Raw genomic sequence first — 17,993 nt, 5'->3', positions numbered from 1 at the left:
GTACTATTCCCGTGTCGATTTTATAGCTACTTAGAAATAAGCATAGGATGGTTGAAAGCACATGAAAGTGAAATGATTATAAAGGCAAGATTTTGCCTTGAGCACAATCATTTCATTAAAAGAACCCCCCAAAATGTTCTGATTTAATTGTATCTTTGGACAATAAATTATCATATAACACATACCACCCATGGCATACATAGCTGTTAATTGAAAATCATGGATTTTTTATATGGATATATGTCAGGCAAATTTACTTTTCTATGCCTTGCTTAGTGTGATTTTTTTTTACAATACATATTCATGGGATAATGCAAGATAAAAGAATGAAAAGCTGCCATACTTTATAAATATAAGATGGGTATATTATCTGTTTTATTCCATTTTTAATATTATAATCCCACCAGTAAATAAAGTAATTTATTTATTAAATTTATTAAAGTGTCATTTATTTAATGCTTATTAGCTGTCATGCACAGTGTTAAATGTTCTAAGTGCATTAGTTTATTAAGTCACAAGACAACAATGATACTATTCCTGTTTTATAGTTAACTAATAAGAGTTTAGATAAATGACCCACAGTAGCTCACGCAGCTCTTAGAGGTCAGGAAATTAGCCCAGGCCTTTCTGAGTCCAAATCACCCTAGATACATATTTAACATCTTTGATTTAAAAGAATTTTTTTTATTTTGTCCTAAAAATCACACCTGAGATATAAAAAGATGAGTTCTATAACACTAGGCATAAACATCATCTAACTTAGTTCCCAATTGTTCTTTTGTGTTTGTTTTGTGTTCCCTAACCAGTTGACTACCTCAGTATCTTTGATTCTTTGAGCTTCTTTGTTCCTGTGATCCCCCACAGATACTACCTAACCTCAGCACGTAGCATATAGCTTTGGGCATAAAATTTGTGTTCAACTAACATTTTTCTTTTCTTTTTAAATTTTTTTAACGTTTATTTATTATTGAGAGACACAGAGACACAGAGCGTGTGCAGGCGAGGGGCAGAGCGAGAGGGAGACACAGAATCCGAGGCAGGCTCCAGGCTCCGAGCTGTCAGCACAGAGCCCGACGTGCGGTTCGAACTCACGAACCGTGAGATGGTGACCTGAGCCGAAGTCAGATGCCCAACCGACTGAGCCACCCAGGCACCCCTCAGCTAGTACTTTTCAACTAATTAAAAAGAGCACATATTGCTACACTGACTTCAAAGGCAGTAAACTGGCTTACCTATATCCATACTGTTATTAGTCAAAGTAGTGTTAAAGTCCATCCATATCCTAACCTCTATTTCTCTTTCAGCTAGGCAAAGAGATTTACTGTATTTGAGATTTGAGATTTACTGTATTTCTTAACAGCATATCCCTCTACAGTTTTGTTTATCAGAATATTTACTTTACATTTGGTGCCATTCCCTTCTGACTGCATTTTTGACTCATCTTCAGTGAGAATCATATTTATCTGGTAACAGATTTATATTCATATTATTTCCAGGTAAACGTTAATTATGACCTCATGCTGCTCTAAACTCATCTGTAATTTTCATCCCTCATCCCATTTATCTGTCATTGCTGGATTAATCTTGCCTATCACCCCTAGGGCCCTGCATCACTGATCCAACCATTCCTACCCTAATTCACCTCTTTCAATCTTAGTCATTCTTCCAGTGCTATAGTCAGTTTAGAGCATAAGATTTACTTAGTTTCCACCTTAACCCTAGCATCAGAAAGAAAGAAAGGAAGAAAGAAAGAAAGAAAGAAAGAAAGAAAGAAAGAAAGAAAGAAAGAAAAAGGAAGCCACTCGAATTTAGAAAATCAACTACTTCAAAGTCTTGTTAGATTCCTGTCATATCTGAAATTTGATTTCTCTGAGTTCTCCCATCCATTTTCTTTTCAAAACCAGCATATATTAAAGCTTGATTTTGTGATTTCTGTTGTTATTGTTTCTGTATTAACTGTTAGGAATTTCTACCTGCCAAATAGGTTGCTCAGTCAACATGAAGAGTGTGTCACATTTGAAGAATATTCTGCTACACTTTACAACCTAATGGGACTGAGCCTTTTCACCCTACTTCCTGGGCTTTGCTGGAGAATGATGTTTATTATGTTCTGATAACAAAAATTCCCACATATCCTGTTGCTAACAGCTGTGCTGTGAATGGAGCAGTGAGTAGGAGGAAATGGCAATTCTTATAAAATCAAGCCCTTTTCCCAATCCAAGAACAAACTGCACTTGGTTTCATAGGCCTCATGAGAGCCAAAAGAAATACTGGAGTACTCTTTCTTTGCTTGAGCCGTAGAAATAAATTGAAATTTAAATAGATAGCATACCCTGAAAACCTTCTGTTTCTGACACAAGCCATTTAATTTATACAACAATTTGTCAAGATGGTAAGTTTGTTTCAGCTTTTTTTTTGTATACAAGTTAGCACCTGAAGTTAGGATCTACTAACAAGGTCAACAGCTGAATTTGAATTTTCTCTGAATCACTTACCTCAAAATAGTTAAACTTAAGGGGACTGCATTGATGGCTCAGTGTCAGGACAATGGAAAGAAGTTGTTATAACAGTGCTGGAGCTCTCTGCTCTGAAGCACAGTCTTTCTTAGTATATGTTATAATAAACAGTTCAGACGATATAAAAGCTGTACCAATCAAAGCTCCAGATGACATAAAGTTTCAGTTGTGTTAGGTAGATCTAGGTACCTTAGAAGGTTTAATTACGTTGCATACCTCTAAATTACACCTATCAGGTTGACAGAGTGATCCCATATCATCTGCCAGTTTAGCAAATGACATATTAGCACTGCTTGATTCTATATTTAAGTAATACTCATTAATGTCTTCTGTCAGTGCACCATTGAAAACTTGCCTTAAAGTTATTATGATTAAGAGTGTCTGGGGCAATTGGGGTTAATACATTTTATTACATTATATCATCAAGCATAAAATTTGGTTAGCATATCGGGGAAACTGATAAACTGGAAAATAAAAGGTTAGAATTAACATTGTATATCTAATATTACAGGATGACTCCAACTACAAAATAGAGACTAACTTATTTTTTTTTAATTTTTTTTTCAACGTTTATTTATTTTTGGGACAGAGAGAGACAGAGCATGAACGGGGGAGGGGCAGAGAGAGAGGGAGGCACAGAATCGGAAACAGGCTCCAGGCTCCGAGCCATCAGCCCAGAGCCTGACGCGGGGCGTGACCTGGCTGAAGTCGGACGCTTAACCGACTGCGCCACCCAGGCGCCCCGTGACTAGCTTATTTTTGAGAGCTTATTAGGTATTTTGTTTTATCTACATATTATTTAATATAAGGGAGTAAATTATCTGAGTTTTAGTGACACTCTGGCTGTGTGTTGGTTCATCCCCTTGAAGTAATTCCTCAGGATTCATGGAATTGAATTTTTCTGGAGTTCCAGCCCATGTTAATATTTTTCTCTTGCACAAATAAAGTTAGCCAAATCATAAAGAAATGATTCTTTCTCAAATCTCTAAAGTCTAGGTAAAAATAAAGTTACTTTTAGTAGACTAACAGCATTTATTAAATTGAATTAGGTGTAATGAAATAATGAAATAATTCAGCAATGAATTTAACAATATCCATTACAAATGTAAAGCAACTAGCATTTCAGAGGCTTACTAAGTGCCGTATAATATACCAGATGTTATGGATACTTCTAATTCTCACAACCCCCTTCCTTCTAGTTTAAAATTATCATCCTTATTTAGCTATATAGGGACTGAAAAACTAAAGAGGTGGATTGGCTTTACCAATTTATTAGCTGAGACATTCAAACCCCACGTTTCTGGCTCCAAGTCCCCCCTCCTTACCACTACAAATATTCATTGAGCACCTGCCAGATGCAAGATAGCTGTAGGTCCTACCAGGAATTAAATATGCCCTCAGATGGGCAATACACACATTTGATATCAAAGATACCAAAACAAAACAAAGCAAAGCAAAGCAAAACAAAACAAAACAAAACAAAAAATAGAAGGTTCAGTCATTGTCCTTGGAAGAACTCTTGGGAATGCATGTTTCTAAGACTTCTCTCCAATGGTAATGAATACGGCAAAGGGTGGGTTTAGATTGACACTCTGTTGTTGCAAAAGTGTAGTCAAAATGTACGACTTTAGAGACTGCCTTCCTGAGTTCCCAACTTTTGTGATTACCCACCAGGTGTGGTTAATTATCAAAAACATTTCCCAAAAAAAAGTCACAGGGGATGTAACTCAGTTTGAAAGGAAGAGAGTAATGATGAATGCACGGATGTAATTGGACCTATAGTAAGTAATATCCTCCAGAAAAGTTGTTATTTTTATATTTATTTTTTATGTACTTACTCTCAATATCTAAGAAGAACCCATGGAGTTGATACTGCTGGTGGAGAAGTTGCCTTTTAGGATCTCCTCTTCCCATTGCAAAATGTGATCTGTTTTTGTTAGTTTTTTAATTTGGAATTTTGTATAAGAGTTCAGGTTTATGGACTGGGAGAATAAATATTATAATGTCCGAGCTACCCAAAGCAATCTACAGATTGAATGCAATCCCTATCAAAATATAAACAGCATTTTTCATAGAACTAGAACAAAGAATACTAAAATTTATATGGAACCACAAAGGACCTTGAATAGCCAAAGAAATCTTGAAAAACAAGAACAAAACTGGAGGTATCACAATCCCAGATTTCAAGATACACTACAAAGCTCTAGTAATCAAAATAGTATGTTGCTGGCACAAAAACAGACACATAGCTCAATAGAATACAATAGAAAACCCAGACATAAGCCCACAATTATATGGTCAACTAATCATCGACAAAGGAGGCAAGAATATGCATTGGGGGAAAAAAAAACAATCTCTTCAACAAATGGTGGGAAAATTAGACAACTACATGCAAAAAGGTGAAACTGGATCACCTTCTTACTACACCATACACAAAAATAAATTTAAAATGGATTAAAGACTTAAATGTGAGACCTTAAACCATAATAACCCTAAAAGAGAGCACAGGTAGTGATTTCTCTGACATCAACCATAGCAATATTTTTTTAGATATGTCTCCTGAGTCAAGGGAAACAAATGCAAAGATAAAGTATTGGGTCTACATCAAAATAAAAAGCTTCTGCACAGCAAAGGAAACAATCAACAAAACTAAAAAATAACCTCCCAAATAGGAGAAGATATTTGTAAATGACATATCCTATAAAGGGTTAGTATCCAAAATATATAAAGAACTAAAGAATTCAACACCCAAAAAACAAATAACCCAATTAAAAATGGGCAGAAGACATGAACAGACATTTCTCCCCAAAAGACTTACAGATGGGCAATACACACATGAAAAGATGCTCAACATCACTCATCAGGGAAATACAAAACAAAACTACAATGAGATATCACCTCACACCTGTCAGAATGACTAAAATAAAAAACATAAGAAACAAGTGTTGGCAGGGATGTGAAGAAAAAGGAACCCTCGTGCACTTGAAAGGGTTGCAAATTGGTGCAACCACTGTTGAAAACACTATAGAAGTTCCTAAAAAAAACTTAGAATTATCAGTAATTCCACTCTGGGTATTTACCCAAAGAATACAAAACACTAATTCAAAAAGATATATGCACCCCTATGTTTATTGCAGCATTATTTACAATAGCCAAATTATGAAAGCTGCCCAAGTGATCATCAATAGATGATAGGATAAAGAAGACGTGGTTATATTGATTGTCACTTGGGCAGCTTTCATAATTTGGCTATTGTAAATGCTGCAATAAACATAGGGGTGCATATATCTTTTATATCTTATATAAAATGTTACTCAGCCATTAAAAAAGAATGAAAGCTTGTCATTTGCTACAACATGGATGGATCTAGAGGATATTATGCTAAGTGAAGTAAGTCAGAGAAAGATCATATGATTTTATTCAAAAGTGGAATTTAAGGGGCGCCTGGGTGGCTCAGTCGGTTAAGCTTCCGACTTCAGCTCAGGTCACGATCTCACGGTCCGTGAGTTCGAGCCCCGCGTCGGGCTCTGGGCTGATGGCTCAGAGCCTGGAGCCTACTTCCGATTCTGTGTCTCCCTCTCTCTCTGCCCCTCCCCCGTTCATGCTGTGTCTCTCTCTGTCTCAAAAATAAATAAATGTTAAAAAAAAATAAAAAAAAGTGAAATTTAAGAAACAAAACAAGTGAACAAAGAAAAAGTCTAAATACAGACTCTTAACTCTAGAGTACAAACTGATGGTTACCAGAGGGTAGGTGGGTGGTGGGGATGGGTGAAACAGGTGATGGGGATTAAGAGTACACTTATTGTGATAAGCACTGGATAATGTATAGAATTGTGGAATCACTATATTATACATCTGAAACTAATAGAACACTGTATGTTAATTAAAAACAATTTTAATAATGGAAAAGTTTATGTTGAAAAAAAATAATGTGAACTACTTCTAAAAATTTAAATTTAAATGATGACTTTCCTAGGACTTAAGTGTTCAGAAGCTTTTCCATTTGGTTTTTCAAAGTTTTCCTCAACTAAAATCACTAGAAATGGATGACAATGACTAGTTCATGGCTATTGATTTTCAAGGGTCTCCATGAATCAACAGAGGAATGTCTGACAATAATTCTCTGTCTCTCGGGGCTTCCATTGGCATCACTCTGAGCCACCTGTTGGGTGTGATCTGTCATCAGTATACATTGCTTTTTGTTGGATCCATTTGCAGAAGTCTGTTTCTTATAAATCTACTTAGAGACAGACACTCCTTCATACTGAAGCATATCAGATTTGAGAATTTTTCCAACAGTCACAGGAAACTAACACAAATCTTATTCTGTTATCAAGGTACATGCATTGTTAATTGAATTTCTGTTCCAACAGTCCAGATTTCTTATTGATGTAAATTAGAATAGAATCACACTAATCCAAAGTCTGCAACAACTCCAAAATGATTTTTATTCTTTAATAAGTTAAACTTTTATAGGAAAGGGAAAAATCATTCTATTTTTCCCCATCAATAAGTGATATTATAATTTTTGCATTACCCATGGCTAACGTACTTAAATGTCATTCAAAAATGTATATGTGCTGCATATTGTATCCTGAAGTATGGAACAGTTCTCTATCTTCTTTGTGATGGTAGTTATATGAATCTATGCATTATAAAATTGCATGGAAATACACACACACATACACACACACGTGTATGTAAAACATACATGTAGAATCTAAATAAGCTTTGTGGATTGTGTCAAAGTCATTTTCCAGGTGTCAATATTGTCCTATAGTTATGCAAGTTGTTACCACTGGAAAAAATTGGGTGAAAAAAAAAAACACAGGACCTGCCTGTATATATTTTTTTCCAACTTCTGATGAATCTATAATTATTTCAAAGGAAAAAGGAAAAAGATTTAAAAAAGGATAAAAAAAGGTTAAGAAAGTGAAAAAGTAAGCCAGAGACTGGGAAAAAAAATATATAATACATATATCTAACAAAGGATTTGTATCTAGAATATATAAAGAACTCAATGATAAAAAGGTAGTCCTCTTTGTTAAAAAAAAAAGTTGCTTAAAGTCTTGAAGAAATATCTTCAGGAGATATCTGAAGCAACAACTACCATATGAAAAGGTGATCAAAATTATTAGTCACTAGGGTTATTAAAAATAAAACCACAATAAGATAGTATTCCATACTCACCAATATGGCCAAAATTAAAAGACTGATCATGTCAAGTGTTGACAAAAACACAGAGTCACTTGAACTCTAATATATTACTCATGGGAATATAAAGTAATAAACAACTTTGGGAAACTGGGAATTTCCAATAAATTTAAACGCACACTGCCAGATAACTTATGAATCCCAAACTTAGGTAAATATCTTACTAAAATTACATAAAGATATATGTCTATAAAATATTTGTGTAAGAATACCCAAAGCTGCTCTACCCTTAATAATAAAAAATAGGAAATAATCAAAATGTCATAAGCAAGAAAAGAGATTAAAAAATTATGGTATAGTACAAAAACATAATACTAATCAGAAGTAAAAATAAACTACTTATATATGCAACAAAAATACTGTTGAGTCTCAAAAATACTGTTGAATAAAGAAGCTATAGGGGCGCCTGGGTGGCGCAGTCGGTTAAGCGTCCGACTTCAGCCAGGTCACGATCTCGCGGTCCGTGAGTTCGAGCCCCGCGTCGGGCTCTGGGCTGATGGCTCAGAGCCTGGAGCCTGTTTCCGATTCTGTGTCTCCCTCTCTCTCTGCCCCTCCCCCGTTCATGCTCTGTCTCTCTCTGTCCCAAAAATAAATAAACGTTGAAAAAAAAAATTAAAAAAAAATTTTCTAAAAAAAAAAAAGAAGCTAGAAGCAACAGAGTACACATTGTATGATTTCATTTATATAAGATTTAAGAATAGAAAAAATATTTATTTAAATTTTTAATGTTTATTTATCTTTGAGAGAGAGAGAGAGAGAGAGAGAGAGAGAGCGAGCATGAGTGGCGGAAGGGGCAGAGAGAGAGAGGGAGACACAATCCGAAGCAGGCTCCAGGCTCTGAGCTGTCAGCACAGAGCCCAATGCAGGACTCAAACCCACGAACCATAAGATCATGACCTGGGCCGAAGTTGGAAGCTTAACTGACTGAGCCACCCAGGCGCCCTGACAATGGAAAAACTATTATATAATAGTAGAAAAAAATTTAAATGTATTATATCTGGTTGGGGTGGGTTTAGGATTAACTAGGAAGAGCCATAAAGGAAATTTCCAAGGTTATGCAAATGTTTTCTTAAAAACTTCAGCATTGGGGCACCTGGGTGACTCAGTCAGTTGAACATCAGATTCTTGATCTCAGCTCAGGTCTTGATCTCAGGATCATGAGTTTGGGCCCTATATTGGGCTCTATACTAGGTGTGGAGCCTACTTTAAAAAAAAAAAAAAAAAAAAAAAACAAAAAACAAACCAAACCAAAAAACCCAAAACTTCAGTATTAAGCAATATAATTAAAAGAAAAAAAAAAAAAAAAAACCCTGAACAGCCTATCAGTAAAGACATTAAAAGGATAGTTATAAAAGACAGAAACCATCTGGTAGTTATGTGAAAAGTACCTCTGCTCAGGAAATTACAAATCATTGTGGAGAAAAAAACAAAGAAGACCTAAATAAATGGAATTGTAAACCATGTACATGTTGGAAAATTCACTAGAGTAATAATATCAGTCCCCTCAAATTGATCTATATATGTAAACAAAGCCCAATCGGGATCCTAGAAGTTTTCCTTTTGTGGAGGTTAGCAATTTAATTCTGAGGATATGTAAATATAAACTTTCAAAGATAGACAAATGGAACAGAACAGACCTACACATAAATGATCACCCGATTAATGGCAATAGTGTTATACAATACAGTGGGGGAGAGGAGGGTTTTTAAATCAAAGGTGCTGACTTAATTAAATATTCACACCGGGGAAAAATCTGGATCATTACCACACGATCCAAGAAATTCTCCAGTGGACTAAAGAGTTGGACAGATTGTAACAACTTTCCTTGCCTTTCTTCATACTTTCCCCATCTATCCTGTTTCCATCAGACTTCATTTTGTTCCTGAAACTTGGTTCTACATCTCAGCTACAATCCTATTCCTGGCTACACTTGACATTTTCTGTTTCTCTGTCTTTTTGCTGGTTATTGGCTCCATCTAAAGGACTTTAGCCTGGATTTCTGCTATTAGTGTTCTTTACCTCTGTATTTGACTTAAAGCTCACATTACTGGCCTTTCACAAGCAGCCTTTATTAACAATAGATACGTTAAAAAAAAAAAAAACAACAGCATGACTAAAAGCTATTTCTTTTGGTTACATCTAACCTCTGAAGGCAGACTGAAATTTAAAACCTAAACTAAACAGTTATTATACATAGTATGTAATAAATATAACATTATAATTTAGATGATATCCAGTAAATTAGTGTAACAGCCATCGGAAAAAGGTGAAGAAAGGTATGCAGACATCTAACAATGTGGAGAAAATAGTTAATTTCTGTTGTCACAGGATTTTAAGATATAAAGAAATTGATGATACACGATAGAATAACATAAAACACTGGAATGTTTTCTTCTGTCATAAATGCTACAATTTTAAAAAGCTTAGAGCTGCTTGGAAGGCTTTCTGGTAAAGGTAGGACTTAAACTAATCTTCCAAGATTGAGTGGGATTTGGAAATGTGGCATTCTGGATAACAAAACTAAGAAAACAGCATGAGTAGAGCCTTTTGGGATCTGAGTTTATTTATGACACTTCCATGTCAGCTATAAATATATCCAATATTCCTAATATTTTATAAGTATCACTTTTATATTTCACCTTGAAATATAAAACTGTTTTCTGTTAGATTTAGAGAATTACGATGACCTATTAATGACCTTCTCTTCAAAGGCGCATGCCAGTGGGTCAAATGTACACTATTTGTTTTTCAGAAAGCCGATCTCATACTTCAGTGTCTGTTCTAGACTCCCCCACTTTCTTTTTCACGGGTTTTTCTGCACTCGAATTCTGTACAATACTTTCCCTCCTCTAGCTTATGTGTTCTTTGTTTTACGAGACAGAGGGAGAGAGAGAGGTAAAATGAAAGCAGGAAAAGAAAATTCAAGTTCTTTCAAGATGGGATAACAGAAGCCACATTTACCATTCCACTGGAAACAATCAGAAAAAAAAAAAAAGAACAAAATATGTGAAAGCTGGCTTGCAAGCATTGTACATCAGGTAACAAAGGTCAGCAATGCTAAGAAATGGGAAGCAAACATATTAAACCCTATTATTGCCACAGGCTCATGCCTCAGTGCTTTAGGAATGATGGTCTGAGAGGAAGGCTGAAGTTCTCAAGTCTTTGCAGAGTCTTCAGCTGTCAAATCTTCAGGTCGCTCTCTTGTCAAGTGCTCTCGCTCTCCTCCCTGGCACTCTGTCCTGAGAACTTTAGTCGTCTTAATCACAAGTATCATTTACAAAATAGATAGCTGCACAAAACATGCAACAAAGTAAAAAAGGTAATTTTAAAAAGACATCAAATAATGTTCTCTTTCTTGATTTGATGCTGGTTACACAAATATGTTCTGTTAAAACTCATTCAGCTACACCCTTTTGATATGAATATTTTTTTGTATATCAATAATTTTCTAATAAAAGGCTTTTTAAAAATAGGCACTATTTACAATAATAAAAAGCAAGAACTAAAAAAAAGTGGGAACATTCTGACAAAAGGTATAGAAAACCAATATTTAAAGAATCTTACTAAAATTTAATAAGAAAGACAAAAGGAAAGAGGTCCTGTGTTTATCAATGAAATTGTAGTTGTAGAAATAGCAATACTCCCTAAATGCTATAGATTCAATGATACTGTAATAAAAATTTATTACCAGATTTTTCACTAAGTATGACACAGAATTTTCATTTCATACTTATATGGAAAGGTACATGGCCATAAAATCTCAAGATTCAGTGAAACCTTGGATCATGAGTAACTTGTTCTGCATGTATTCTGCAATATGAGCAAACACTTCTAATAAATTTTAATTTGATAAATAAGCAATGTCTTGCAATACAAGTAGTACTTGATGCTGGATGTCACATGATCACAACTGAGCCAATGGTTCTTTTTTTTTTTTTAATTTTTTTTTCAACGTTTATTTATTTTTGGGACAGAGAGAGACAGAGCATGAATGGGGGAGGGGCAGAGAGAGAGGGAGACACAGAATCGGAAACAGGCTCCAGGCTCTGAGCCATCAGCCCAGAGCCCGACGCGGGGCTCGAACTCACAGACCGCGAGATCGTGACCTGGCTGAAGTCGGACGCTTAACCGACTGCGCCACCCAGGCGCCCCTGAGCCAATGGTTCTTCTCTTTCTCCCCACCCCCCAGCCTTTTGCTGAAGGATTATGGGTGATCATCTCCTATGCTGGGATGCTCAGTCTCAGGCCGTGGTGTTTGGCAGAAATCGGTGATTTTTCAGAACACTGGAAGGTGCCCACAACTGGTACTGGCGTATTTTTGTCACTTCAAAGCACCTATGGACAGGCCTTTGCTTTTCCATACAAGAGTGAGCTTAGGAAGGCTTTGCTTCATTCTAGGTCATTAGATAGGTTCCTTGTTAAAGTTGCACTAAAAGAGAAAGACTCCATTGAGCCAATAGATAGCAATGACTCTGTTAGTGAAAGTCATCCTATGCGATAACCCTCCTCTGTCTTTTCTCCCTCACACCAGCCACGAAGTTTTTCAAAGGTAAGTGCAGGTTAATTTGCTTATTTTTCTTTATATTTTGTATTTTATTCTTTGTTTTGTATTTATATTACAGTATTGTGGTCATTTTTATATGAATATTTTGGGTTGTGGAACGAATCATCTGAGTTTCCATTATTTCTTACGGGGAAATTCACTTTGGTATACAAGTGCTTTGGATTACAAGCATGTTTCTGGAATGAATTATGCTTGCAAACCAAGGGTTTTGCTGTACTTTTTAAAAAAAATTTTTAACATTTATTGAGAGACAGAGAGAGACAGAGCACGAGCAGGGGAGAGGCAGAGAGAGAGGGAGACACAGAATCCAAAGCAGAGTCCAGGCTCTGAGCTGTCAGCACAGAGCCCAATGTGGGGCTCGAACTCATGAACTGCGAGATCATGACCTGAACCAAAGTTGGACACTCAACTGACTGAGCCCCTGCTGTACTTCTGAAAGGAAAAATAAATACAGGGAAGCAGATTACCATATCAGATATTAGCACTAATCATAAAGCCCTAGAAGTGAAGGCCATTTTGGCATTTGGATAGTAGACTGATCCATCAAAATAAATAGATAATGGAGAAGCATATCTACAAATTTATGGAAGTTTGATAAATGACAAGTGTATTGTTACAGATCATAGAGATAAGTTATCCTATAGAAGAAAAAGGAAGTTGGATTCTAGCATACACAAAAATTAACCCCAAGTGAGCTAAGAACTTGCATACATAAAGCAAAAATTTTTAAAGGAAATATAAACATCCTTCATATGCCTGATAAACATAACTACAAAAATCCTCAACAAAGTATTAGCAAACTGAGCTCAGGAACACATTAAAAGCATCAGACACCATGATCAGGTGGGATTTATTCCAGGGATGCAAAGATGATTCAATACCCACAATCATTCAATATGGTACACCACATTTACAAAATGAATGGTAAAAATCATTTGATCATCTCAATAGATGGAGAAAAAGCATTTGACAAAATTCAACATCCATTTATGATAAAACCTCTCAACAAAGTGGGTACAAAGGGAACATACCTCAACCTACTAAAGGCCGTATATGAGGCCTCACCTCAATGGTGGAAAGTTTAATACTTTTCCTCTAAGATCAGGAACAGGCAAGAGTGTCCACTCTTACCGCTTTTATTCAACACAGTACTGGAAGTCCTAGCCATAACAATCAGATAAGAAAAAGAAATAAAAGGCATCTAAATCAGCGAAGAAGTAAAACTGTCACCATATGCAGATGACATAAAACCACACATAAAAAACCCTGAAGACTACACACACACACACACACACACACACACACACACACACACACACACTATTAGAACTAATAAATGAACTCAGTAAAGTTGCAGGATACAAAACTAATATACAGAAATTTGTTGTATTACTATACACTAATAAGCTATCAGAAACAGAAATTAAAAAACCAATCCCATTTACAATTGCATAAAAAAGGATAAGTTACCTGGGCATAAATTTAAGGAGGTGAAAGACTTCTACTATGAAAACTATAAGACACTAATGAAAGAAACTAAAGATGACACACATAAAGGGAAAGATACACCATGCTCATGAATTGAAAGAATATTGTTAAAATGCCCATACTACCCAAACCAGTATACAGACTCAAAGCAACCCCTATCAAAATTTCAATGGAATTTTTCACATAGCTAGAACAAACAATCCCAAAATTTGTATGCTATTGCGAAAGACCCCAAAGAGCCAAAGCTATCTTGAGAAATAAGAACGCAGCTGTAGGTATCACAATCCCAGATTTCAAACTCTACTACAAAGCAATTGTAATCAAAACAGTATGATAGCGGCACAAAAAGAGACACATAGGTCAACAGAACAGAAATACACCCAGGCTTACATGCTCAATTAATCTATGACAAAGGAGGGAACAATATACAATGGGGAAAAGTCAGTCTCCTCAATAAATGGTTGTGGGAAAACTGAACAGCTGAAGAATGAAACTGAGTTACTTTCTTACACCATATACAAAAATAAACACAAAACAGATCAAAGACCTAAATGTAAGACTAGAAACCATAAAACCCCTAAAAAATGTAGATAGTAATCTCTTGATCATTGATCTTAGCAATAGTTTTTTGGTTCTGTCTCCTCAGGTAAGGACAAAATAAGCAAACAAAACAAAACAAAATTGGGACTACATTAAACAAACAAAAAAAATTATACAGCAAACATCAGCAAAAAACAAAACAAAAAAAAAACCCAGTCTACTGAATGGGAGAAGGTATTTGCAGATTATACATATGATAAGGAGTTAATATCCAAAGTATATAAATAATTCATACAATTGAACACTAAGACCCCCAAAGAATCTGATTAAAAAATTAACAGAGAGGGTGCTTAGGGGGCTCAGTCAGTTGAGTATCTGACTTCAGCTCAGGTCATGATCTCCTGGTTCATGGGTTCAAGCCCCTCACTGGGCTCTATGATGACAGCTCCTAGCCTGGAGCCTGCTTCAGATTCTGTGTCTCCCTCTCTCCTTGCCCCTCCCATTTGTGTGCACACACACTCTCTCTCAAAAATAAATAAACATTAAAAAAAAAGAAAGAGGGCCTGAATAGACATTTTTCCAAAGACAAATAAATGGCCAACAGACATATGAAGAGATGTTCAATGTCACTAATCATCAGAGAATTGCAAATCAAAACCACAAAAAGGGTGGTGTCACACCTATTAGGATGGCTATTACCAAAAAGACAAGAAATGATGAGGGTTAGAGAAGATGTGGAGAAAAGGCAATCCTCATGCACTGTTGGGGGTAATTTATTTGTTGCAACCACTATGGAAAACAGAATGGAACTTCCTCAAAAAATTAAAAATAGCAATACCATAAAATCTAGTAATTAATTCCACTTCTGGGTATTTATCTGAAGAAAACAAAAGCACTAATTCAAAAAGATATATGCACCCCTATGTTTACTGCAGCATTATTTACAATAGCCAAGATATGGAAGCAACCTAAGTGTCCATTAATAGATGAATAAATAAAGAAGATGTGTGGGGCGCCTGGGTGGCTCAGTCGGTTGAGCGTCCGACTTCGGCTCAGGTCATGATCTCACGGCTCGTGAGTTCAAGCCCCGCATCGGGTTCTGTGCTGACAGCTCAGAGCCTGGAGCCTGTTTCAGATTCTGTGTCTCGCTCTCTCTCTCTCTGACCCTCCCCCATTCATGCTCTGTCTCTCTCTGTCTCAAAAGTAAATAAGCGTTAAAAAAATTATTAAAAAAAAAAGAAGATGTGTTATATATTATAATGGAGTATTACTCAGCCATAAAAAAGAATGGGATCTTGCCATTTGTGACAACATGGATGAATCTCTATGGTATTACACGAAGTGAAATAAGTCAGACAGAGAAAGATGAATACTGCAAAATTTCATATTCATGTAACATCTAAAAAACAAAACAAAGAAAAACAGACTCACAAGTACAGAACAAAATGGTGGTTGCCAGAGGGGAGGGGCATGACAGAATGGGTGAAATAGGTAAAAGGAATTAAGAGGTACAAACGTCCAGTTATAAAATAAATAAATCACAGGGTGTAAAGTACGGCATAGGGAAGATAGTAATAACTTTGTATGTTGACAGATGGTAACTAGACTTACTGTGGTGATCATTTTGTTATGTAAATACATGTTGAATCACTATGTTGTTACATCTAAACTAATATAATATTGTATGCCAACTATACTTCAATATAATATCAACAATAACATAAATCTTTCTTACCATGTAGGCAAGGGTTTATTAAGCAAGAAACAACTCATTAAATATCAGCAATTATGAAGTTAACAACCTTAAAATTAAAAAGTCCTAATCATCCAATTCCACCTTAGAGAGGACAAGTTATAAACTGTGAAAAAACATCTCAAAAAAATACCCAAAATGTACAAAGAACTCCTAAAAATGAATTAAAAAGGAAAAAAATACATATATTAGAATAAATTGGTGAAAGACACAAACTAGCAGTTCTTGAAAGGCAAAATGCATGTGTGTAATAAATACACAAAAATAAATATCAAAATCATTACTATTTGGGAAATGTAAATCAGAAGTGATGTAATAATACTCGCATTTAGTTGGCCAATTTTAATGTCTAACCAAACCAAATTTAGAGAGTAGGAACTTTGCTATTAAATAATTGCATATTTTATGACAATACAAATTGCTAGAATCATCTTGAAAACAATATGCTTATATATTTTAAAACAAATATTTGTATACACAGAGAGCAATTCCATTCTTGCATATGCCCCCCAAATACCCTCACTTATGTAAAGAAGGAGACAAAGTTCATAGCAATTCTTCCTAAAAGACCCAAGCTGAAACAAACAAAAAGAAACAGTGATCAACAGAAACATGGATAACTCGTGGTAGATTCACAAAATGGAATATAATGCACAAATGAAAATGAGTATTAGTACATTAGTACTGACGTTAAGTGAATAAAGAACATTACAGAAGAGTATCCAAAATATGATCATTGTTTACTAAATTCAAAAATAACCATATGGTATTTGTCTTTCTCTGACCAACCTAACTTCACTTGGCATAATACTCTCTAGCTCCATCCATGCACATGCAAATGGCAAGAGCTCATTCTTTTTTATGGCTGGGTAATATTCCATTCTGTATGTTCACCACATCTTCTTTCTCCATTCAGTGGAGACTTAGGCTCTTTCCATAATTTGGCTACTGTAGATAATGCTGCTATAAAAACATCAGGGTGTGTGAATCGCTCTGAATTAGTATTTTGCATTGTTTGGGCAAATAGGGTACTTCTATTTTTAACTTTGAGAGGAACCTCCAAACTGTTTTCCAGAGTGGCTATACCAGTTTGCAGGCCAACCAAGAGTGCAAGGCGCTTCCCCTTTCTCTATATCCTTGCCAACACTTGTTGTTTCCTGTGTTGCTGATTTTTGCCATTCTGAGAGGTCTGAGGTGATATCTCATTTTAGTTTTGACTTGCATTTCCCTGCTGATGAGTGACGCTGAACATCTTTTCGTGTGTCTTTAGACCATCTGTGTATCTTCTTTGGTTAAATGTCTATTCATGCCTTCTGCCCAATTTTTATTGGATTATTCATTTTTGGGGTGTTGAGTTTTATAAATTCTCATATGTAGAATTTAGGAAACAAAACAAATGAGCAAAGGGAAAAAAAGAGAGAGAAGGAGGCAAACCAAGAAACACTTTTTTAATGTTTTAATTTAATTTTGAGAGAGAGGGGGGCACAAGTTGGGGAGGGGGAGACACAGAATCCGAAGCAGGCTCCAGGCTCTGAGCTGTCAGTGCAGATCCCACTATGGTGCTCAAACCCATGAACCAAGAGATCATGACCTGAGCCAAAGTTGGTCGCTAAACCGACGGAGTCACCCAGGCACCCCAAGAAATAGACTCTTAACTACAGAGAAGTGATGGTTGCCAGAGGGGAGGTTGGTGGGGGGATGGGTAAAATAGGGAATGGGAATTAAGGAGTGAGTGCACTTGTGATGAGCACCAGCTGGTATATGTAAGTGATGAATCACTAGATTCTACTCCTGAAGCTAATATTACACTGTATATGAACTAACTGGAATTCAAATAAAAACTAAAAACAAAAGAGTAACAACATATACGTTGATAATAAAGATATGTGATAAAGCCATTAAAAAGAGCAAGTATATT

The sequence above is a fragment of the Felis catus genome, chromosome A3 (assembly GCF_018350175.1).
Source record: "Felis catus isolate Fca126 chromosome A3, F.catus_Fca126_mat1.0, whole genome shotgun sequence".
NCBI lineage: Eukaryota > Metazoa > Chordata > Mammalia > Carnivora > Felidae > Felis > Felis catus.
This window is presented reverse-complemented; position numbering follows the sequence as displayed.